We start from the raw sequence: 27139 nt of genomic DNA on the forward strand, positions 1-27139 counted from the left end.
TAGAATGCTTTCAGTTGGAAGGGACCTCAAAGCCCATCTAGTTCCAAACCCTCCGCCATGGGCAGGGATTCCTTCCACTCCAACAGGTTGCCCAAAGCCCCATCCAACCTGGCCCTGAAGACTGCCAGGGAGGGGACAGCCACAGCTTCTCTGGGCAACCTGTGCCAGGGCCTCACCACCCTCACAGGGAAGAATTTCTTCCTAAAACCCAATGTAAATCTACCCTCTTTCAGCTTAAGGCCATTACCCCATGTGCTATCAGGATCAAGTTGGCTTTCTGGGCTGCAAGCGTGTATTGTTGACTCATGTCAAGTTTCCCATCTGCCAACAACCCCACATTCTCATGGCTACCTTCATTTTCCACCCAGCCTCTAGTTTTGCTTGAGATTGCCCCAACCCATGTGCAGGACCTTGCATTTAACCTTGAACTTCATGTGGTTTGCATAGGCCCATCTCTCAAGCCTGTCGACCACTCTATGAAATTACTAACATTTTACTTGTTTACTTAGTAGTAAACAACTCAAATATCTTTAAATAACACAACAAGAGAAAGCTGTAACAAGAGTATATCACAGGGAAGGTTGAGGATTTGGCGTTCATCAATACACACTGATCAGCATTTCCTATCTTGGCAGTATCTCAGCCCTTTTTATCATTAAACACCTCTCTTGCATTGAAAATTTCTTGAAACCTTTGGATGAGGTATCCAAAACCAGATCTTTTAGCTGGTATCTAGGCAAGATTCAAAATGCTGAAGTCTTTCTTAAGTCTAATATGTGTCCCGCATGCTACTGAGGATTTCACATCCTCCTCCTTAGTGTATGTATTGCTCCCTGCTTATCTCCTTATCCTTAACTGCTACAGGAGCCTATAGAGAAAAAAACCCTACACTACTTTGAAAGCGTCATTCAAAAGTTTGAAACTTGAAAATTCAAAGACAAATTGAAAATACAACAACACAGGTAGGTACATAACAACATGAAGACTACACGAGGTTACATAATGCACCAAGATGATTAAACAGCACCATATGCACGTATGCACTCTTAATTGTTGGAACATGTAGGGACAGCTTATAGAAATAACTGGCCTTTGAGCTCAGTGATTGCTATAAGCACACCTCTATCCACACTGCATTTAATCTTTTGATGAGTTCGGAAGAAACACTAGCAAACAAATCTTGCTGCCCATCTTTCTTGGTAGTTACAATACCCAACTCCTATCACTTTTCCTCCTGAAAACACTCCATGAGCCTTTATGAAAGTCTAATATAGCAGAAAGTTGATCAGAAGTGGGGAGCAAGAAAAAAAAAGGGGGTTACATAATAAACTAAATTGACTCATGAAGAAACCTAATAGGTGAAAAGAAAGAAAGAAAAAATAACGCATCAGCTTAGTTCCTTGTGAAACCACAATCTTAGTTTCTGTGTATCTCAGCTCCTTCTCAGACAAACAGGAATATTCATAACATTATACCTCAGAGGAGTTAGTTGGAAATTCAAATAAATGCCTCAGAAACACTGAGAAAAGCATGATGCACTATACTGAGTTCTGCAGTAATGTCCATGAGGAAATTAATAATTCCGGCTTCAGTGCATGTTCTTATAATTTGAAATAAATAAAATATAAAGCCAAATACTGAATGAAGAAGATAAAAGTGAAAAATTAAATAGCTGGTCATGAATGGTGAACACGGTTCATCCTGTATGCCAAACAACACACTGGTCCTATTAAACAAACAAACAAAAAAAAAAACCAACCCAAAACCACAGATAAGACTATTTAATTAAAACTTATATTGAAACCCAAATTGTACTCACTGTTTTTCTGAAGAAAATATGAAAAGACAAAAGGAGATAAGTGCTGAATATAATGCCAAAGCTCACTGTATAACTAATAACGCTGAGAAGACTATAGCTGGTGATGCTCAAAGTGGCCAGTCTGGATACCCTATAAGACAGGTTCACCTGAGCAACATCCACTTTGGAACTCACAAAACACAAACCTTAGCGCCACAAAATGAACAAGTTACACAGTACAGTTGTATAGATCTACACTACAGATGTAATACAAAGGAATGTTATATAATGAGATCAGTTTCAACACAACACTACAAAAACAAGGGAAAACAAGCCCCAGGTACAAGGCTACAGCTAACAGGCTAAACATAACGTTTTTGTCTATAAGCAAGGGGAATGTTACATAGATCAAGGAGATGATATTGCATAGCATTAATAAATTACTGACCTAGTGCTTCTCTATCTCTGAAATTCAGCAATAAAAAGTGACTTTCATGGTTCTACTCCAGCATGATATTTTTACAAGCTTTATGCAGCCAAGCCCTCTCAACTTTCTCAAAGAAAGTGGTGCTCTCAGGTTCCTGCTTATCAGCTGTGAGTGCAATCAGAACAGAAAACCAACTCAGCCTCGTTAATTACTGTTGGTGTTTTGCTTGCTACACCAGCAAGGTTCAGCTTGATTAGGTGGTTGGTAGAAACAAAATTCAGTAAGCCAGAAAACAAAGTCAGTTGCGAAACACGAAGAACATTTTCAAGTTCTTTTGATCTTTAGATGTAAATATGCTCTGCCACGTGTACCACTACAACAAGGATGGTAGAACCTGACAGGATCTAGAAAAAAGTAAACCACCAATGACAGATAATAGAGAAGCATGCAGGTAAAGAGGTGGTTGAAGACCTTCTGCTCATGTGCTCTCCATGCTTTTCATTGGCAGGGTCTGGAAATTTCTGTGTTTATGGATCCATACTCCTCGTAACATACTCTTTTTGCTTTTTTTTTTTTTTTTTTTGCTTGTTTTCTGTTTTTTCCCCCCTGGGTCATTTCACTGCTATTTCCTTATTTTTCTTCTTTACCAAAACTAAGAAATCATTTATTTGTGCAAGTCTATGCTGGCTTGCGTGGGAATAAGAAAGACTTCTTTTGTTTATGTTTTGGTCATACAAATGGAAAAATACTTCCCAGTTTATAGAAAATTCTACCACGTGCCATTAGAAGCACAATGCATACTTTGGTTCCAAATGCATCAACAAAGATGAATCAAGGATGAATTTCACCCCAGAGGAACCTAAGACAGATAAATCATTCATTTAAAAAGGATGGAAACCTAGAGGAAAAAGTGGTTGAACCAATTACAAAAAATTAATCTCATGTCAAATGCTAAGAAATTTTAGGTTGTCCCAGTATAATAAAGGTTGGCAAGGTATAATAACTCTTTAATGAGCTAAGCTAGCTCAATTGACAAAAAAGAAAATTGAGTCCATTAAATCCTGGTATGGAAACTATGCTAGAAATCATTGTTTTGCGGGAAGTCATTTTCTGTCTGTCTGTGCGTGTGTGTGAAGAAGACAAGCAGTCAGCAGGTAAGAATGTTGGCCTAGACTGAAATTCCCATTCAGAGACATTGCAGCTCTGGAGAAAATGATCTGTCAAAAGAATGAGAAAAAGATGCATTTTGCCATTTAGAATCTGCGTGTTTCAGAAGCAAAAGAGACATTCAAGCTGGACAATTTCACTCTTTGAATCTGTCTGAGCCTGATTGAACTGACAAAATTTTATTTTGAGATGTGTGTTTGCTGTTTGTGTGCTGACCTACATGTTATTTTTCACTTTTTACAGCTCAGATGCTTTTATTTGAAGTAGTAAGCCCTGAGAAAAGTTTTAACAAAAAATGTATAGGCTTAAAGCAATTTGCTCACTGTTATTTTTTTTCTTTCATGGCAAAACAACAAATTTTAAAAAATTAATTGAATTAACATCTTATTGAAACTATTGAGGAACATAAAGAATCAGAGTAGTGTGGTTACTAGTAGTTTTATGAGGTAAAAAGAATAAGGGGAATCTAGGTTAATTTAATGTACATACTAATAAAGGGGTCAGGCTCTAGATTTGGTGAACTATTTAAATATACTCTACAAGGTAGCCCTAAGGCCATTACAAAAAGTCTTTAGAACCTCTAGGGAAATCAGACTGTGTCAAATGACGAAGATATAGCAAGTGATCAGACATATTGAGGCAATTACACACACCGTGTCTAACACGGTGACAGTACACAGGAAAACGTGTTGCATGTAGAATGGTACGTACCCCAGCAAACCTTCAATGCACTTTCTAATACGCACATTAGTATCTTCTCTGGAAACAGGGTGACAGAAGCACACCCGCATTTTTACAGTCTGAAACGAAATTCTGCTGTCATCACTGTATAACTGTATGTGTATAACATAATATATACAAAAGGCCTATAAGTAAACAAACATCTGTCAGTTACAAAACTAAATCACATCTTGTACAGTGCAAGAACCCAACTTGTTGAGACTCTTTTGTCTCCTGGCCTGATACCTTCTGAAGCCTGATACTTCTGAAGCCAGTAAAATAATTTAATGGTGCAAACAGGATCGTACCAAAACTGTCTTGTTTGAAAAAGCATAGAGAAAGCCTTGTGCCTCTGGGCAATGAATTACCTAGGAAAAAAACCCACTCAGCAGTGTTAAAGATGTTTTTCAGCCAACATAGGTCTCTGCATCTCTCACAGCTGTTCCTTTCTGGCCTGACACACTGTGAGTGGGATTTCTGCTCAGACATCTACCAGCTGCCCCAGCAGTTGATGCCCTGCAGTGATGTTTGGAGGTCCTCTTGAGGACCTGCAGGAGAGGGGTGCCAGGCAGCACTCACAGGTGTCATGTCAACGGTGGCCACACAGCCAGGACATGGCCAAGAAGGAGAGCTGGCAAGGGTGGGGCATGGTGGCTGATCTGACATGTCCCATACACAGGTCAAAAAACCAGGCACTTCAGAAAAGGCTTTATTTGTTTATTTATTTTAGACAAAGTAGACAATACCTTAGTCATTCAAATACTCACCCAGGAATCATAAAAGTTGGTTTTCATGTCCTGCTCATCTTCCATCTCTTAGAAAGTCACCAGGTCAACCATTTAAGCTAGTTGAATTCCATTTTGAACTGTGTCTCTTGTAAAGCAAAGCACTAATTGAAGAATAATAGCCCCAAGAGGGATTCTAGTTCACGCTTAAACGTCAATCTCCAGGTTCTTCTTATTGGCCACGGAACCTATAATCTGTAACTGGTTGTGGAAGCAGGACTGGAAGGCAAAATTCCTCTCCACCAACCACCAACAAAGTAAGGTCCTATTTCCTAGAGTTCACATCCTTTCTTACTCTTCTCCACTCTTCACTTAACTGCAGATGATTAAATAAAACGTGTTCCTTAGCAGAACTATTGTATTGTCTACCTGTCTTGATGGAAAGAAGGAAGATCTGCTCCATCCTTTCCAAACTCATGCCAGCATGTATCTATCTTGGGAAGGCTTTTAGTCTCCATGCCTGGAAGCAAGTAAGCTTGTGACATCTGGAGAGAAGTAAGATATGTGACATACTTTTGGGCTTTGCACTTTCTCTGGGTTTCTTCCCAGAATTCAGGGGTTTCTAGTTGTTTTTCCAAGCCTTTCAAATACCACAGTGCTGTTTGTGAGTCTTGATTCCTGACTCGAAATTCTGTTCTTCCCTTGCCTTTCAGGAAATGAGACATAAGTGTGGGAAATGTCTAGCTCAGTGGCATTTTAGGCCATTCAAAAAAATCTAGTTACTAATGTAGTAAAGAGCAGCTTCTGTTGTCTCCAAGTCTCTCACCTATTTATTTTGTATTCCCGTCAGCTTCAGCAGTCTTAAGACCATGCAGAGATGAAAGTCACTCACATTTTCTGGTGTAATGAAGTATGTTAGCCCTCTTCACTATGCTAAGGATTGAAAGACTCATCAGCAGTAAAATGAAATTAAAAGCTAATAGAACTAGACAACCAATACACTGCAAATACTACCCATAATTCTGCCTCTCTAGGGATTCTGATGCTGTTTTTATAGCAAAGTCAAAGTGAATTTACCTAAACATCTGAATGGACTATTTGGTAAAGATACAGTATCCACCATGCAATATCCAGCCAAACAGTGAAGAAAACCATCCTGGATATTTTCTCTAAATCTCAGTTTGTAAATAGCTGATGCTGCTCAACCGGCTTTTCAAATATTGTAAAATCTGTCCTGCCTGAGATACTTTATCCTGCCAAAACAGTCTCCAGTACCAATAAGTTGAGCTATAAACTGATCAGCAGGAGAAACATATTGATGACTCTATTGTTAGGATGAGGCAATTGTCAAGTATTCACTCAGCAAGAGAATACAGAACTAATGATGGGAATCTGCAGCATTCTCTGCTTGCAAAACAGCTGTTCATATATTTGTAAACAATGTTTTTCAGTTACCCCTTCTCCCTTCTACTTTAGCTCTAATGTCTTATTTGTAAGATAACTAGAGACATCAAGAAAATTGTGGGTTTATTTCCATGGCAAACATAATTTAGAGGGGAATAATAAATCTAATTTAATTTAGTTTAGCATATAAATTGAACCATTGCCTGTATAGTTCATCATTAGACCTTGATCTATTTCCATTCTTTTCTTCATGTGTTTATGAAATTATCCAGATTTGCAGCTACTAAAACTATCAGAGCTCACAGCACTCACAGTGCCATCACACTACCCGCAAGAGAAGCTTTGCCATCATTGAGACACATGAACACTGACTGTGAAAACACAGAGATTCTAGTTAATGGCACTACTATTGCCTCCCTCTGTCACAGCTAACATGAGCTGGATCTTCTCTGATGTGTTAAGCAGCCCCCCAGGATGCCTGAGAAGCTGAGACAGTCCAGTTGCCTGTCTGCTGAGACACTCCTGGGGGCTTTCACATGCCAGTGGGGCAGTTATTTTCAAATTCCTCTTACTGTATATGAAAAGCAAGCTGGCACAGCAAATAGTTCCAGACTATTCTTGCAATATCCTTTAAAATCCAGAATTTGTCCAAAAACATATATATATATTTTTTTTTTTTGGTTGGGGAGGGGGAGGGGGGATAGGGGTGGAGGTGAGGGGTGGGGGTGTGTACAAGCAACTTTTACAAATTACTTTCTTCTCCTGAAAAGGAATATCCAAGAGGTAAGGCAATGCACTAGAAAAGAGAAAAGCTTTAATGTTTATTTTGTTTAAAGGAAAAACAGACCAGTTTAACCCTTTTGACATGTCACCCTCAAAAATGGACAAACTGCAGTCAAAACACATAATTTGTGAAAACAGAATCCAGTTGATTTCTGACTGGATTTCTTAGTTCTAAGCGGAGCTGATTCTATTGCCTGACAGGAGAGAAACTAACACTGTAACTGCATTTAGTCAGATAGGAAACTGATACAAACATACGAGACAATACAGACCTTAATATGAAAGAAACTGGAAAAGTTAGGATGTCAAGGGAAATACCATCAGGAAATGAAAGTCGGTGCAAAACTATTTGTATCATGGTAGTAGAATAAATGCTGGGAAGAAATAGCATTGACAGGAATTCATACACATTTAGAAGTCAACATAATGAGGAAGCTAGAGGAAGGTAATGCAGGTGTAGACTGTTATCTAAAAGATATTGCACATTAAAATCACAAGAAGAAAAGCCTTTTAATAGCTAGCAATAAATACTGCCCAAGAAAATGATGCAATCAAGCCAGTTAGGAAAAAAGTAACACATTATTACTAGTAGAGAAATTCCTCCTGCTGTTAACCAGTTTTCCTTCCTCCATCACTCAGCAAACCTACTGACACCCTGTTGAACTTGTGATCAACATAACTCCTTGAAACAGGGTTCTAGCCTGTTTGGGAAAAGCCTCTGTTTTCATGCTTCATCAGGGGTACACCAGCTAGGGAGACACAGATTGGCCATTTAATATTTCAGCAAAGTCTTTAGATATTCATTACCATGTATAATGTAAAGACTCTGAACTAGAAGTAAACAAAAAGAAAGAACAAAACGGATCCAAACCAACAGAGAGCATTAAGATAAGTGCTTGTTTTTAAGGTGTAATGATCAAGGAGAAAATCACTTACTTACAATTACAGGAACATAAGTTAAACAATCAAATTAATTTCCTAGATCACAGGTAATTAAAAGTAGTTTGATTAGAGAAGAAAATGGATACAACATGTGCTTTATAGTAGCACCGTATAAATTTCAGAAATGTTCATAGCATGTTCCCTAAGGAAAACCAACCAATTGGAAAATTCAATCTTGGCAAGATCTACATGTAATCCAAATAGCTTTGCTGTTTCTAAATCATATGGTTCACAATTATACAATCCCTGCTTTAATGGTAACCTTTCTTTGATGTTTTGCAGTATAAAGGCTGACATTTCTGGTTCTTTAGAGGGGATACGAGTACTGTGCACCATCAAATAGACAATAGTCAATTTCTTTAATTAGATCCTTCTCTATTTAATGTGTGGATGATACTAAGAATGGTTCTGTGACCTTCTGATTTTGAGGAAATTAAATCTCTTCCCTTTTAAAGCTCTTATTTTGGCAAATTATGTTTTGTGCAATTTCTAACAGGATGTTTGTGTATCGCTGAGAATACAGATACTAACAGAGGAGAAACGTGGGCAGCGGTGTATCTTCCCATCAACTCCTTCTAGTTGTAACGGCTTTTGCTATGATGAAAAATGTAATAGGACACCTAGATAATACTGGATTTCTTGTTTTGATTTTACATTCTTTACTTGCTCAGTCAAGTGCACTGAAGCCAGGCATAAAATGACTGACCTGGAGAGTTCAAATTTATCTGGTTCTTTCGAAGTCCTGATTCCTCTCCAATAACTGCAAGAAAAAGGGGAGCAGAGAATGAAAATAAGACAATGTTATTTCTTTGCCAAGAGCCAGTCCCCAGGTCAAAGAATGCTTTAAAAGGCAGCATTGTTATATTTCATATAGGATGCAATAAGAAAAGTAATTTCTACAGGCACTTTCAGGGATTCGGGTTGAGTTTTGTAATTCCCATTGATGTGAAAAGAAGTCATGACAGTAAAGCCCAATAATGTGCATTGGAAAACGGGAAAGAAAAACACAAAATACAGCTGAATGAAAATTAAACAAAACAGCCACTGCGAATTCCAACTCTAAAAACCCCAAAATACCTACTGTGGCTTCTGTGATCCAAGGGAAATACAAATTTCAACCCCTATCACACCTTCATGGCCAAAGCTCTAATCCATCAAAGAGAATAAAAGAGGTTTGGGTTGGCTTTTTTATGAGCAGGAGGGTGTGAAGCAAGCTTGGACCCTCCTGTGCAAAAGAGGAGGTTAAAGGAGTGGGTGTTTTTTTCTCAATCAGCCCTGACTAAGATTACAAAATAACTTCATAGAATTGATTCTCAAGGAGGCCAAGTAAGGAAAGGAGTAAAGAATTTTTTCAGCTCTATGCTACATTTGGTAGGCCTTTCCAGGACTCAGTATGCTTCTACTATAAAACAGTGGCTTCCCAGACAGCTTTCCATGTCACGATTTGCCCCGTTACATCGCACCTTCCCATCCTTGAATCACGCGCTTCTGCCACTTTTCCTCTTGACATTTCAAGCAGTCTTTAGCCCTACTGCCCATTGCTAGGTTGATCCAATTAACTACAGCAGCAGAAAACTCACTTGCCCAGAGGAAAAGGCAACCATATGATACTGGGACAGCAAGATGAATTGGTTCAAGGAGCTGTCAATGGGTTTTCACTGAGACAGCTAGCAGCAAACTCAGCAGCAATATCCCTTGCAGAGACTGTGTTTTCTAAGGGCCTTATCAATTCCTCTTAAAGAACCTTTGCATAGAGAAATAAAAACCGGTAATTCAAATCATGGTCAAAGAACTTCTAGAAGCTCTAATCAAACCATAGTTACAAAGGCAGTTGTTGCTGCCTCCCCCAGATTGGAGAGGGCTTGCAGATCAAGCCCTCGCCCTTGGTTTGTAAAACTGCAAGATGCGCCGGTTACTACTTTGCCTTTAGTTCAGAACTACACACCAGGAGCTTGGTGGAATGGTGGAACACAGCTTCTGAATAAGGACTAAAAGTACCCTATATCCTTCAGCTCACTCTCTATAATGGACTGTGACATCAGTCCTGCATCTCTTTGCATTTAGTAAGCTCTGCAGTGCCCAGAGCGAGACAGGTATTTCCTACATTTTAAACTCTAGATACTTTAAAGTGAAATTCCTTCAAAATTTCAGGTTCAAAACAGGAGGAATCATATTTTCTAAAATAAAATGCTAATTGTTCCTCAAAGTTGTCATTCAAGATAAACACACTTGACAGATAAAGCCATAGATAAATTGTTGTTTATGAAGCTAATTCCACAGGGCTATTCCATTGCCTAATACTGCAGTTTCTTTCCTCACACACTGGGAAAAACAACAATAAAGAAAACAGAGATGAGATTTTAAAATGAACGTCACTTAAGAAAAATGAACCAAATGGAAAAGCTACACAGTAATTCGTGTAAGATAGAATTTAAAGTGTGACTGAAAAAATAAGCGAAGAACAATTGAAAATTTTAAACCATTAGTAGTACAAATACCATTAAAGTTTAGAGGCTCTTTAAAACATTTTTTAATTTAATTTGAGGAGCCCTTATAAAACGCAATAACCTTTTATTTTTTTCTTTTCTTTTTAGAACCAAGATATGGAAACCCTAAAGATAGATGTGATTAATAAAAATGTTTAAAATGTAGATAGTTAATGTCATTGCTATGTAAAAGTAAGTTTCTTGTAACCAAGAAAAGACCTAAGAACTGTGCAAGGAAACTGGAGCTATAGAATACTAAATGTCATAATCTAAATTAATTCATATATCAGAGAAATACTGATAAGCAAAAAGTACACATGAAGACAATCTGAACACTTGATTAAAAAATATATAAAGGAATGCATAGATGCAAAGTTTGAAGATAAAAAACATCATTCCAAATAACTCACCTGCATGAGTCAAATTGCAGCCTCCAACACATCTGTGTTTTCAGATACATCAGCAGTGCAGTATTCCATTCTTTATCAATAGCAAAGCACACAGAAGATAGCTGAATGTAGCACCAGTCACACTGCTGCCATTTTCTTGCATGCTTCTATTTCATGAAACTTCTTGCTGTCATTCCTATTCATGCTGGCACTTAAGCATGTACACAGAGTTTATCAAATGTTAAGATGTTCTCTTGAATTGAAAGCTGAAAGTACTTCCCTGTCATTCTGTTAAATTCATTGCAGGGAATTAAGCTGGATTTCAGCACAAAATATACATAAATAAACATTTCATATATTTAAAAAGTAGACACATTTTGCTGAAGTAACACCTATGGGTTCTAAAACCCATGCATGCATGCAGCCAACCGGAGAATGCACAAACTCAAACCTCCAGACAAGGGAGTGGAATTGCCTAAGAAAGCTGCCATAAGAATTATCCCACCATTGCTCCTCTTAAAAGCCGTGCTCCAAATGGCCTGTGACAGCTGCATGGAGGTAATCAAATTATTCAATATAAAATAAGTTGCTCCTGCTACAGTGAGAAACTCTTTCAATGAGAAAGGTGTATATGGGAATGGGACATAAAATGCAGAATGGCCTTGGAAAGCACACATTACCGTGAGGGAAATGGCCCAGATGGCAGGGACTTTAGATCCTGCATTATTCAAATATAACTCCCTGCTATTCCTCCTCACACAGCACTATCAGTGCCAAGGTCAGCTCAAGTCAAGGATGAAAGACATCCATTTGAAGGACAAGATGAAAGTTTTGACAGTGAACAGGGGAAAACACATGCTGGAGCACTTCAGACCTCATGAAGTTGCCTGTGGTTGAACCACCCTCCAAATCTGGAGTTTGGAAATGGTCCTGGAGTCCCCTCCCAGAGTCAGCTAACACATCCCCCCAGCTATGCTTTCTCCTGTATTTGACTGGCTGAAAAAATCCATCCTGTACTAACTTATCAGTCTTTAACCATGTGATGAAAGGAATGCTTTTCCCTCTTGGTTTTGGAAAGGAATCAGTATCACAAATTGTTGGAGGATTTCCTCTGCGGGACTCGTTATCCTACTGTCACATAGAAGGATGGAGACAGTACTGAAAAGTGCTGCAGGTAAAGGTTGCAATCCCAAGGTGAGACAGCACGTGAAAGGGCTGGATTCCACCCTTGTGCTTATGATGAATTAAACAGGGCAGCCTTGGTTTTTCTCACATAACATGCAGGAACAGCATGTTATGTTATGGTTGTCCTGCTTGAGGCATTAAGACGTGATTAACTGCTTAATGCCTCGAATGAACTGAATAAAATCAGAGCAAGCAACTTAAAAGTGGGAGACATCTTACCTGAGCTCCAGGTGCTCCTTATTAAACAGAGCTGCTGCCGTTGCAGGTTTGTGTGCATAAGCCTATGTGAGAGCCTTGGTTGTCATTCCAGCTGCACTGCTTTAAGAGCTGTGAACACAGGGTCTTGACAACCTCTAGTTAACAGAGGAAAGCCATCCCACTGCCCCAATCACTTATGCAAAGAGGGGGTAAGAAAAAGTGTTTTAGGGAGCTGATCCTTATTGCTAGTGAGTGCTTAGCTGTTGTTTTTCTGATCTCCTGTTTCTTCTCACTCTGCCTCTGGGCAACGGCAGAGCCTATTGCCAGTCATACGCAATCACTGCCTTCCCCCCGCACTTCAAAGCTGCATATTGGAATGAAAGATTAGTATAGAAAGATACATATATTTTTACATGACACCAATGCTTTTAAACATTCACAGCAGTGCTCCCGAAGTCCCATTTCAGCTGTGGATTACATATTCATGATCATAAATATATTCATTGTGGGTTTAGCTGTAGCATGTTCCTCAAAGTTTTAAAATGTTGTTATAAATGCACTTACACTGTACTATAGATAATTTGCGTCATTTGCCTTTTTGTGAATTTGAGAGGGGTCACTGAAAAAAGCTCACTGAACAGATCTCTGCTCCTGACCCTTTTACATAAGATCACTTTTATCCTTTCACATAGCTTCTAATCTAATATCAGAAACAATAAAACGTATGTGCAGCTGCCAGAGTCCAGATAAGGCAATGTATTCTTGACCCTCAAATTCATAGCTTTCTTGATAGGTTGATGTTTCAATCAAAATGGGTTTTTTTCTTTTTCCTAGCTTGAAAAGATATTTGATATAGAACTGAACAAACAACACATCTTCTCTTTATCCTCATGGACTTTTCTTACAGTCTCTGAAATTCTGATCTCAGGTTACACTCAAATACCGAAGGTATTACAGGTACAATGCTGTCTGCTTCCGAATTACACTTCATAAACGTTTTATTGGTTGATCTTCACACACACTTCACTTTTGGCTCCATTTTCCTCAGGATTAGTCAGGATATGCTAAGTAATTGCAGATATGGAGACAACCAACTTTCTACTAAGACAGAAAACTCCTGTGATTACAGTGTATTAATGTGATGAGGAAATGTGCTTCAACAGGCAACAATGCTATAGATTTTCAGTCAATTACAGTCTAAGCTCTTGACAGATAAGCTCAGAAAGCTACTTAAAGATAGGTACCTGCTTTAGCATTTTCCTACATGAGGCTTCATATCAGTTCCTCTCATCTGTTAAATGGAAGTGACATAATTTCTTACAGAAAGCTACATGGTAATTTTTTAAGGCTAGTTCTTGCTTATGTGGTCATTTCATGTTTCTTGAGCTAAGTTGAAGGTGTATGGGTTATGTCCATGTCCTTTAAGACTGCTGTATCCCACTTGCATTCAGAAGGTTATCACTGTGTAGAAGCTAACCAGAGAAAACTGTTAGCCCGTAGTAGAAGTAATCATGTCTTAAAACAGGATTTGCTTTGCTTAAGAAAGGCATCACTCACACCCAGTACTTGCTGCAGAAGCTTAAATATCACAGTGTGTCCATGTTAAGCTGCTAAAAAGAAGCTGGATGATCTTCATTCCCATGCCATTTCTCCTTTACTGTTTAAAGACCATGTCCTTTGGATGTTGGACATCCTTTTTTCAATATTTGGTTGAATTCACTGCTTATTGTGCTACTAATCTTAAGAAATCCACCTGAAGGCTTTGCACTTTCACTGTTCTTTCTGCACTTTTGTGTGCAAAAGACTGGAAAAAGCTAAATCATTTCTCACCCCCTGATGTGGAGTCACCTCTGTGGCTAAAAAATTGCTGTTTAGACAGCACACTGTACATGTCTGCACATGAATTTAGTCTGAGCTAAAGAAAATCTCTAGAACAAACTGCAATTGCAGAGAAACAGTTATGCATGATGTCATTATCCATAAATAATGCCCTGAGAAAGGAAAAAAAATCAGTTTTATGTCATCTAAGGGACTCTCACCATATAACACAAATGTACAGCAATGTTTCAGAACTTGCCACCATCTGCATTACTTCAACTAGAAAAGTCCACTTTGCTCAAACTTTGTTTTTTGATATGTGAACTTTCCAATTTTCTGTCCTGTGGATATACGGATCGGTCTGGACATTTATAAGGAAGGAGAGATAGATATACATGCATCATAAAATTAGCTTATATATGACAGCTCGACACAGATATTATAGCTTATATTAAAAAAACAGTATATCATGGAAAATTATGTGTCACCATTGATGTATAACAGCCAAATGATTAAATGCTTGAATTCAAGCAGCAAGGGAATGCTGGCTTGCTATAGGTTCTAGATAACACAGCTGCTTCACCTCTGTCCCGTAACTCCGTTTTTCATATTTCATGATAGCAAAAAAAAAGCAAAGCAAAATTCTTTAGTTTTATTTTTCCACTGATACTTTTGGCCTATTCCATACCCTAAAGCCTGTAGCATAAGATCCAGCAATGTGTACAATAACTAGAAGGAAAGTTGGATTTTTATCATGATGTTATATGAGACATAAAGCGATGTGTCACAAGTGATAAAAGAGAAACATCACAAATATGATGTATAGAAAGGATTATTCTCCCTTGTAGATATAGAGCTTCCGAATCTCTGATTACTAGTGAAGGATTAAAGTACACTATCTTCCAAATAGTGCCTGTTTAAGTAATGGTACCATTGTGCAATAAAGAAAATATATTGCCTGAAACAGTAATAGTTTCTCCATTTAACTGATTTTCTCTTTACCACTTCAAGAAAATAAATACTGTAGTATTAGGTAAACTGTATCAGTCTGATAAAAATGTATTATTAAAATGTGTATATACTAAGATGTGAGTTTATCTTAAGTTGTTGCAGAATCAGTGTATAACAAACAAAGAATACAATATATTAAGTTAATTTTAGGATGGTAGGAATACTTGATATTGAAAGGGAAAGAAAATGTCTTACTAAAAAGATACCATGTCTTATTTGCATTTATTGGGCATGGTTTAATGCCACCTGGCAAGTTAGTACCCCACGGCCTCTCACTCCTCCCTCTCCCCCTCCTCTAGTGGAATGCAGGAGAGGATCAAAAGAGGAAAAGTGAAAAAAATTCTTGGGTTGAGATAGTAACAGTTTGATAATTCAAATAAATATTGTTTATTATTGTTGCTATTGTTATTAATAACATTAAACAAGATAAAGAAATAAATCCCAAGAAAAACAAGTGGTTTTCCCCAGGTTATATGCTAAGCATGATGTCACGTGTTATGGAATATCCCTTTAGCCAGTTTGAGTCAGCTGCCCCGGCTGTTCCCCCTCCAGGCTTCTTGTGCACCTCCAGCCTTCACACTGGCAAGAAGGATAATATGAGAAATCCTTGACTTATTGTAAGCACTGCTTTGCAACAACTAAAGCAGCAATGTGTTATCCATTATTTTCATCTTAATTCCAACACACAGCACTATATCAGCTACTAAGAAGTAAACTGACTCTATCCCAGTTAAAATCAGGACATCAGATTAAATACAGTCATCTCATTGAAGCGATCTATGTAGGATACAGGATATTCCAATAATACCTGTAATACTACTGCACTTATATCTATGACGGATAAGTGGACCAAAATAATGATTGGAGTTATGAATGCTGCACTAAAATTAAAAAAAAATTTAAAACCCACCAAGAAACAAATCCAAACAAGCAAACACAAAACCTAAATATATAGCTAGTATCTTGAATGTGCCTTACTTTCTGGGATAAAAGGAAATATGGCAAAGCTCACTTGAGATACTGATCCCAGAAAGTAGATAGCTTCCCAAGCCAATGGCAGTGGGTGAGTCCTGCCAATGTTGACTTTTTCTTTAACTGCAACCAAAAGTAACTAAATGTTCCTCATATTCTGCTCTAAAATGGCCAGGTAAGCAAGGAAAACAAAAATTGCCTCGAACATTAGTGTTCCTTGCCTTCTCACATATTCTAGAAACTTCAAGTAAAACTGTGATTTTTGAGACCATTGCCTAAGTATAATCTACTTAGACAGAAATACCAAGCCAACCCTGTTACTGTCCTTCTGTAGTATTGTTATTTCAAGAATGCTTTGCAATATGCTGATGATATCCATTGATTATTTTTCTTCTGTTTTGCAAAATACATCCTCTTTTTCTTGCCATTGATAAGAATTAGCCATTTGTAAGGAATACATATTAAAAAGGAAAATAAGCATCAAGTAAACCAGCCAAATTCTACTATCCTAAATCCAACAAACAGTACACTTTAGCATTATCAATTTAACCTCCCTAAAAAAAAAAATTAAAAATTAAAAATAAAGCTTTTAATACCTGATGTTGCCCATATAAATTTATTTCTAAATTGCTAATTTAGAGAGATCAGTTTGAACACACTGAAATATTTATAAAGTCTAATTTATAAATATATATGTTTATATGAGCCTGTTCCAATGCACGTGAATGACGCTGAGCTCCCTTCTCTGGAAAGAAGAGACTCATCTTGCATTCCAATGATGTAATTTTTTATCATCTCCTTTGATTTTCACATTCTTTTCACATTTTCCCTCTTCTGTTGAAATACTTTATATGTTCTCTCTAACCATTGGAATATTGACACGTTCTCTGGACATAAACAACTTTGTAAGCAGGGCATCTCACTTGTAGGGCAGAATCTGGACATGAAATAAGCTGGAAATGCTCTTGGAAGTCATATGATAGCCTTCAGTTAATAAAAAAATAGGTATTACTTATTAACATATGTCCTCCTGCAAGCCTCCTTTCTGGAACAGTCAGAAAAGAGATGTCAAGGAAGCCCCAGATGATGGATGCCCTGCAGGGACTAAGGGAACAGCTTTCATCATTGTGTTCTCAAACTATTTTTCAATGCTAAACTGAACTGCTGTATTGCAGTGTTGACCTTACGCTGTGGAGGTTGCGCATTTATAGTAGTGCTAGGGAAGAACGTGGCCACCAAGGAGATCACTGCTTTACCACAGACGAGTCTAAATTTCTGTTTCCACAAGTGGAAAACTAGAGCTGCAGAGCACTTTTCTGTACACTTAGTACCAACATGTGTAGCACATAGTCTCTTACATGCTGACACACAGGGTAGAAAGGAAAGAAAGTGAAAAGGTAAGAGGCTGGTTCCCCTCAGTGTAACTAACCAGAAAGCACAATGTCAGGATGCTGTAAAGATTCTACCCAGTAAAGGGCAGCGCTGTTGGTAGCAGCTCAGATACCACACTCTACTGACACAGACACCAAGGAGAGCCTACCAGAAAGCCAAGATGTATTTTTTTTCTCCCCTTCTAGAAAGAAGTTTAAAAACAAAACAAAACAAAAATAACCAGCATTTATTCATGTGAGAAGACTGCTGGAGAAGCCTTCTTGTCCATTCTTGTTGAATCAAGTCGTGCACTGAGAGTTGGATTTGACCCTCAATTCTGAAAGCCTTCTGTGTGAAGAACTTCCACACATAACAAAACACAGTTTGAAGGTACACACAAGGTTTCAAGAAGACTTGAGGCCGCACTGGTTGTAAAATAACACAGTTCAGAAAAGCCAAGTGTAATTCCTCGGTTACATGACTTTTTCCACAAAAAGGATGCTGCTCAGAAGCTGCTAAACAGTAATGTTGCAATTCATCAATTAAAAGGAGATGGTGTCGTCAACCTGAGCGTTATTTTGAGATGCGTGAGCAGCCTCCCTGCTCCAGTTGATAACAGACGCTGACGTTTTTGCCACCATATTGACTTTCCAGTTCCAGCATTTCAGCCTTAAGTGAATATTGAGTCATTTCTCAGGAACTGCAAGAAACAGCTAAGCAGATGCGCTCAGCCAGCCTTGTCAGCTTTTCCCTTGTGCAAATCCAAATGTATCAAAGTTTGATTAGCACTGTAGAGAAAAAAGACCATCTGCTAACAAACCAAATGAATATCCCAGTGCAAAAAAAAAGGAGCAAAGAGCTGTTAGATACCTGCACTACTGAAATGTACAGGGTACAGGGAGTTGCTATTTCTCTCAAAAGAATGTGTGCTCAAAATAATACGGTAAACTGTGAAACCAGCATAGTAAAGGTGAAATCAAACAATCAGAGTACTTTTTTGTACAGTAGATTTTTGCTGTATGTAAAAATACAACAAGTACTGCTGTTGCATCCAGTTTTCAAATCAGATTAAGAAAATCCATTATTCACTGGATAAAATGATCATGATTATTTTTTGTAGTTAATCCTAAACAATTTAGATTAAATTCCTAAGCCTGTGTCTGCTTAAATTCCTGTGGAAAGACTTTTGGAACACGCTTTATAACCATCTGCTTACGTGGATGATATAAGGTCACATTCAGTAGAATTCTTCAATGAAACATAAAGTTTTTTCCCCAACTCCTGATGTTTTTGAAATGTTGGTTTGGGGTGGGTGGGAAAAATAAAAAGAGGTCCTCACAACAATTTTGTTTCTGTTTATCCAACAGCTATTGCCCCAAAAAGATTGTTAGAAAAACACAGAACTTGGAGTGATATTTCATTCATGCCTATAATATCTATTACTTCATGAAATAAATGACCCTGAGAAATGTCAGTTTATACATTTTAAAACAAGTTTTAATTTAGGCCTGTTGTCACAGTACAGAGCAATATCATAATTAATGATGTGAAACTGGTAGCTAAGATGTCATTACACACGGGAATGTCACAGTGAATCAAGTTAAACTAGCTACTAAAAAAATTCAGCACTGGAATATTAGTTTTTATATGCACAGTATATCAAATAAATCTTTGACAACCTACAAAAAGGGGTATGGATTAAATATGATATGGGATGAACAGATTTGCTACAAAGCTGGCCCAGAATCTCCAAATGCCAGCAAATCAAGGCCTGTGTGTAAGTCAGGCTATTTATTTGCCAAGTTGACCTACTTCTATTACACTTATCATTCTTCTGAATACCATTCACAAGAGTCTTTCTGTCAGAGCAAAAGATAATGTTAATTCATCAGAGCTCTGATGTCATTTCTAATGCTGCATACCTCCTGAAGACATGTTTACAAGCATTTATAGGAAGGGCTCTGAGAGGGTCAAAACACCTTTATCCTGTTACCAGCTGCCTATTTCTGAATCAAATTAGCATCCATACCTAAGAGTTAGACAGAAAATCAAATTAGCATTTGCACCAGATTAAAAAAATAATACATTCAGTTATTATTTTTCATTACAGAAATACACTTCATAGCAGCATGTTACCTCTCATCTAAATATTAATGAACGACACGAAGTTTGAAGAGAACAAAACATAATTGAAACCATGTAGGAGACTGGGAGAGTGGTATCTGCTGGAAGCAGTTAGGAGCCACATAGTGCGTTCCCCTTGTGGCCCTGTCCCCGGGGTTCCTGTTGGTGGGTAGAAGGTGTTTTGGCATGCCTGGCCAACAAAATTCCCAGCCCTGGGGGAAGAGGTACAATTTACACTGGTAGTAAAAGCTGTTGCCTTTATAAAAATAATTTGTAGCTTACCATTATTCTACCATATTCAGTATATCTTCACTCAAACAGCACACATTATTCACTGACTGACTAGAACAGAACAAAGTCATTTAAAAACAAACAACTACAAAACCTCCAAGTTTTACTTATTGTATATGCATTAGCTCGTGGCAGGAGACAATTACCTGTCTGCTACTAGCATGTTCTGATGCATAGCCCTTTTCATTTCAACAAATGAGTACATACAAAAGCTATTGCTGCTCTTGTACATGTCGGTGGTGTTTGTTCCATTTTGTGGGTAGATTTTTTTCCTTCAATAATCCTCCTTCATTATTCTTCTGTTGTTTAAATTGATTTGTACTTTTGAATCCCTCTTAACTAAGGACTGTATTCTTGTGGACAGTTTCACGAGACCCTCACTCACTTAAAAGTCTTGTACCATCAGATGCTGCAGCTACTGGTAGCAATCTGGAGGTATACCCAAGTTCATTTTGAACTGGTTTGTTCAGACAAACACTTCAGTGAGGATATAGCCCCTAGGGCTTTCTCCTGCCTCTTCCCTCATATATCCAAACATTCCCACAGGCTTATATCTAGAAGTCCACAATGCAATCAGTCTCTTTAACAAGAAAAAACTTATGGCTGCAAAGGTATGTGTACAACAGTCACTTCTCCACTGTGGTATAGATTCACCATTAAGTAGTATAAATACTTAAACAGGATGTTTTGGGAGCACCTTTATAGGGCATGCTTTCTCTGCCTCTCTCTTCACAACTAGACTTTAATTTTCCTCTCATGTATTCCTGGTTATAAGCATTTTATGCCCAGCAACTATCTGTAATGAGCTCTTTTGTGCACACACTCAGCCAGGCACATCTGCAAGGAACAAATCTACAACCTTTGCTGAGGACTTCTGCATCAAGGAAAACTTGAGACTCCATCATCCCCACATCAGCCTTTCTTACCTTGATACACAGTTCAACTTGAATCAACAATGTGACTGTGGCATTGTGTAGAATATTGTACAAAAAGTTATGTTCATGAAATGTACAACAGCACCAAGTGCTGGTGTGCCAGCAACAGTACAAATAGATGCCCTTTCTTTTTTGTTCAACAAAGTATGTTTTCAACTTTAACCGCATTTTGCTGTACACAATGGTCCCATTTTGTTACAAGTGCTGCAGCCTAGGTACTACTTATGCATTCCTGTGGACTATTGAGAAGGGACAAGAAAGGACAATTTCCTATGTTTTTTCTTCTAGTTAGTTTTGAATGTTTTCATAAGCCTTTACAGACATTATTGTTATACAAATATAAAGTAAGAATGTCTGTGTGCATACTTCAAAAATAATTTCATGCTGTGCACGCTGTCTCAGGTCAGCAGTTACCTAACCTGTACCCATTTATACTCAAGGGGTGGTTTCTCTTGTTCTTTCTATAAGAACCAGCAGTCAAAATCACCAAGGATCTGATTTTAAGATGCTAGTACCAAAGGAAATGTGTAAAGAAAGGCAGAACAGGATACAGCAACACATCGACACCGCTATTCTTCTACAGGGAAGACTTGGCAGACTACTGCTGCTTTGCTCTTACCACTACGGTTATAGGAAATGTACATTTGTAGAAAAAAGGGAAATACACAAAGTGTAAGGCATACCCCCTGAGCTCACAGGGAGGATGCCAACTTCAACTGATGTTCCCTTTCATACTGCACAGTCCTTATTCCTAAAGGATGTAAGGACAGGATGAAACCACTACTTCATTCTTGTTTCCCTCCTCTGTAACCTTTTAATGGGGGTAGTGGTAGGGAAGGTTAGGAATGGGTGACAAAAGGAATGTGATTTGAACTGTAATAGTTTTCATTACTTAAGCCGGGGCTGGGCAAATACTAGCCAGGCAGGCTTATAGGGTAGTTATTAATTCTGTACCCAAAATCTCTCACTATAGGGCAGCAAAATACAATCTGAACTCTCTTTATTACAGACTGAAGGCAAAAACCAAAGAACCTCATCCCTCGCTGCAATAAAGACAGCACAAAGAGTCTCACAAATTCAGCAAAGTTTCTAGGGCAGCCAGGGATAATGGATCATAAAAGTGTGCTATGTATTATGCAGTATGGCTTTTCCTCAAGTACCTTGCAATTGTCAGATAGAAAAGAGTAAACCAAGGGTCATTTGGTTCAAGTGACTAGATGAAATTGAGGCAGGTCACTTTGCCTGTTTGAGTGCTTATGGTAAAACAGTGGCAGCACAATTTTGAAAGTGGGTGAGAGAACGCAAGGAAAAAATTCCGTTTGAAATTCAATGTTATTGAATTCAAATACCCAAGAGAACATGGTCAGTGTATAGAGGTCAGCTTTCTGCCAACCACTGCAAACTGGAAAAGGCTCAGAGATCAAGTAATTCTCTTTATATGCTGAGACAGAGAAGCTATGAGGACATATTTAGCAGTTATAACATAATTAAGGATTAAAATAATATTGTATCAAAATCTCAACTGTTTCAAAGTGCAGCACCTGGTCAAAAATGGCAACTTTGAATAACACCCTAACAAAAAAAAAAACCCAAACAAAAAAAACCCCACCCAACAAAACTCCAAACAAACAAAAAAAACCCACCATCATATCATGACAGGAGATAAAGTGAGTACTTACTGGAGCGTGTGACAGGTATATTATTACTGTTCATAAATAGTTCTGTAGCCCCAGCACCATGGTAGGCAGTTTACAGACAGACTGAACAAGATCTGTGCTGTGAAGAGCCTCCAGTCTCAGTTATACAAATAGGGACAAGGCAGTGGAATAAAAAAGGCATGAGGGTACACTTTTTCACAGGGTACCATTTCAATAAAGAGGAGAAGCCCACATATCAGTTCACTGTTGCTGAAAGAGTAAGTCCTACCCTGTCCCAAATAGACTCCTATCCTTTCACCCAAACACACTTCCTGCATCAAATGCTCCTTCACAGAATCACATAATGTTTGGAAGGCATCTCTGGTCCAACCTCTAAACCTTCCTCATCTGAGCCAATTTGATTTATCAGAATGTCTAAAAACTACTAAACCTGAACTGTTTGTTACTGCCTTAAGGAGTTAGATCAGATCACAAAAGGGTCCACTGAAGTCAGATCTCACATAAGGATATGACACCACAACTAAGAGAGAAGAAAAGGGGGCAAGACACCTCCTTCTGAAAGCAGCAAGCCATTACTTGAGTTCAATTTCACACATAGTCATGCCATCCACTCCACTCAACACTTTATGGAATATTGCCACATTATTTTTAATTTTAGGTATTTTTTCCCCAGTAAACTAACTGAGTGAAGTGCAGGGAGCTAGTGCATTTTGTCTTGCTCCTGAAAGTAAGCTTTCAAGAGCATTTTTATTCACTTTGCTTTAGGAATTCTCTGGCAAAGGAAACATCTCAGCCATGTTGACTGAGGCTGCCAAGAGGGCTGCAAATGAGTGACTACAGATGCATGAGATTTGTCACCTAAATCTCATAGGTAGTTTTTAAAATCCTCTTGTAGGATTCTTGAGGTTATTTTACTCTAGTACACATTTTCACATCTAACCTCTCTGCTCTCAAGTGACCTCAGTAGAGACAGTTCAAGGTATTTGCCCTGGTCTTATACTTCTGACATAGCAAAACCATGAGGGATTTCACTGGGAATCAGGCCAAAGTAGGTGCTACAACATTTGATATTGCTTGACTCTACTGTTTTCTCTAAGGGTTTCTTTCCTCTTGAATCCTTTGCTTTAAAGATGTATGGGTGCTTGGTGTGCTCTTGTAGTTTTAATCAGTTCCCACTGCCATCTTTTTAATTCTGCCTTGCCCCTGATTCAACATTTATTTCCCACTTTTTTAAGAGCATAACACTGGGCTCTCAATTCCATTTTCAAGCCAATCTCAGACAAGTACCAGTTCTTACCCTTTCCCAGACAGGTGGCCAGCCAAGAGATTTTGCAGCATTAGTGCTCAACTCATTTAGACTTCCTTCAAGACCAAGTGATTTCTGGGAGGGGACTCAACCTCTGTGACCTTCCACTGCGCTGTACTTTGCTGCTAATCACCCTAGCATCAGTCCCTGAAAAGCAATTTTACATAATCTTCACTGGGCAAAAAGAATTACAAGTATTTTTCCTGTTGCTCTACTTCTGTCATCAAGTTACAACGTCATTTCTATTCTAACCAACTCTTTGCCTTTATCTACATATACATACACATATGTGTGTGTGTATATATGTATATGTATGTGCATATGGACTGAATAGACATAGACGAGAGTGTCATATTCAGAGGTTTATCCAAAGAATGTGAAAATAGCCAAGGCATACAATAATACATAAAGGGAAGGTGAAATTTGAGTTGAGATCATTCACACTTTATTCACCATGCCACATACATTAATAATACTAAACCTACAAGAATGACAGTAGTGACTTGGATGGATACTGCACTGACCTCTGACTCCTGTTTTGGTAGATCCCAATTATAAACTGTGCACTGAATGTTCTGGGGGCTCCAGGTGCAGCTGGTAAAAACATGTGACTCCTCTTGAAATTAGCACCAGTCCCTTGCAGAAATTGCATCAATGCCCCAGTTGCCTTCAGCATCTAGAGCACATTGCCACCTGATATGAGGTCAGCACAAGCACGCAACCACTGCAGGCACTAAATTTGAGCTGAAAATAGTACATACTACTTCAGTGGCTCCTACAGGAGAGATGGTAGCTCTTAGCTGAAGGCAACTATTCTTAAACTACCATAGCTAAGCTACTCCATTGTAGGAAAATTCACAGCAGTTTTTGATGGTGCTACATTACAGTGGGTAATGCTCAGGCCTGTCAAATACACGTTTTCAATTAAGAGTATCAGTGGATCCCACAAAATATTTTAATTATAATCTATATGACAACTATACTGGTTTTGAGGATACTTTCCTTTTTGAAATCAGACATGGGCACCTCTTTGTTAGAAGACCTCAGTGGTTGAATAGGAACATCCTTTCCTCAAAAGCTTTTGTGTGTCCCCATTCTGTGTGCCTTACCCTTTAGGAGAGCAACAGAGAGTCAGGGATGAAGGAGGTGCCTGACAGAAGCTGGGTCTCCAGAAATGAAGGAGCAGGGATGTCCGGCATAGCCTGTGAAGGAAAAAGCAAGGGAATGGGGAAGAAATAAGAACACATCAATGGAAATAAACATAAATTGGTAAGAAAGAACAACAAGCTGGAAAAAGCATGATTTTTTTTTTTTTTACGAATGCTGGTATTTCCACTAGCAATAAATTTGGAATTCTAAGCAAGAATGGTTCCCTCTCAGATATTGGCACCTAGTTAAATTCACAAATCCAGACCAGTGCTTCAGCAGAGGAAGCAAACTCACCCTCAGGCTAGGTGTTGCCTTCGTATTCCAGCCACATCCTTTCACGAGGGAAAAAGCACCATGTCTGTCTTGAGTTCAAAGGAATCCAACAGTCACACTTCAGTGCTTACAAGAAACCCATTGTGCAGTTAAAGCTGCAAAGGATATATGGGGATTATCACACAGTTTTGGCCGATAGCGGTGAGGGCAGTGGCAGCACAGGTGAGCAGCCACTCTGACATTTCACTCACCCAATGGAGAAAGGCAAGGGAAAGAGAATCTCTTGCATATTTGGAAAAGCATAGCTAGAAAGGGATTAAGACTCAGAAGAAAAGAATAAAAAAATGTTTCTAATATATGCTGGTAATTGAAGAGCTACTGCTTAATCCTGTTCATAGGTCTAATAGCTTCTAAGGGGACTTAAATACGTTAGTGAGGTTTAACATTCCTCTGAGAGATGAGGCCATGTATAACCTTGTATTTCATAATTAAAAATCTCTTTGATCTGTAGGACCCAGAAAATTGATTATAGTAAATTACAATCTGAACAACCAACCACTTGGTGCCATGAATAATGCAGGAAAGCTACAAAACCAGATTTAGCATGTCCAGATAGTCTAACCAGGATGTAGGGCAATGGAGGTCTTAGCTGCATAGATGAGAAACACATTGAAGAACAGGAAAAACGTCATCATCTGCTTCCCCTTACTCCTCATTAACACTATCCACAGAGTAGCAAAATGTGCATAATTTTAGCAATAATGTGGATGGGATAATCATAATAAAAGAACCCTTAATCCCTGAACTAGGCTCAATGTTGAAAAAGGAAAAAAAAAAATCAAAGCCAGAAAATTGAGGCAAAAAAAATCCGTAAAAGGAGTTTGAGAAAAAAGGAGATTAAATAGGTAAAATGAACTGGCCTTATTTGCACTAAGAAGCATCAACTGGGTCAAAGGAAGGGTAATGAAAATAAAATAATAGCTCAGTGTAGGACAGATTGACGTGAGTTATTTTTGCTCTAGTAATAAATTGTATTAATTTATTTAGATTAAATATTGGATATGTTAATTCAGTAACTTATCTAGACATAAACAAATAGGCGTATACCAGTCAAAATTATAGTAATATTTACACAGAAACCCCTTCTATTTCCATCTTGTTTCCCTTCATCACCCCTATTCCAAAAATAAATCCCATTTCCCCATAAAATAATATTTCAAGCTAGCAGGCAGGAAGTTTGCCATTAAGGTCATTAGTCAAACATAAACCAAGGGAAATGAAGTTGAGGAATACTGAAAAAGGAGTTTCAAAGGTGATAGCAATATGAAGCTATTTTAAAGCAAGAACAATATTACAATATTGCAAGATGTCAAGGAAACCATTAATTTCTACATCTCAGGTCGTTCTGAACTCTACCGGGACAAGAGTTATCCTTTATATTCAGACTGTAATTGCATAGAAAATACCAGATTCTCAGCCTTTGCCCTGTTATTTAGCCATTCTGAACCAGAGTGCTATGCCATAATTTGTTCCATACGGGGAAATGATAAAATGTAATTACTTCATTCAGCACTCTGCATCCCTGGGCAGCCTTCCTATGAACCCTCATCGACAGCGTATACTACAAATCCAAGCTTTTCATAAAAACATACATAGATAATCACGACAAAAGTGTGAAAGATGTATTTAACATTGGATTTAATTGATTTTGTTCCTTAAACAGATTCTATTTAAGGATGTTTATATGTATTTTTTGTGTACAAAGCTGAAACCCTGAAAGCAATTTGATCTCTGACCTAGCTCCTAAATAGAAAGCTTGATGAAACATCTTGTAAGTGGCATGAAATGAGTAAAGCTTGGAATATAGTTAACACCAGCAGCCGATCATTGATGGATTTTAAGATTTTTCAATAAGTTAGCTTTAAGGAAATTAAACTGAATTTTCTGTAATTCTCCAGCATAAAGAATATCACAGGTGTTGAAGAAAACTTCATCACAAAACATCTA

The sequence above is a fragment of the Gallinula chloropus genome (assembly GCF_964237585.1).
Source record: "Gallinula chloropus genome assembly, chromosome: 2".
Lineage (NCBI taxonomy): Eukaryota > Metazoa > Chordata > Aves > Gruiformes > Rallidae > Gallinula > Gallinula chloropus.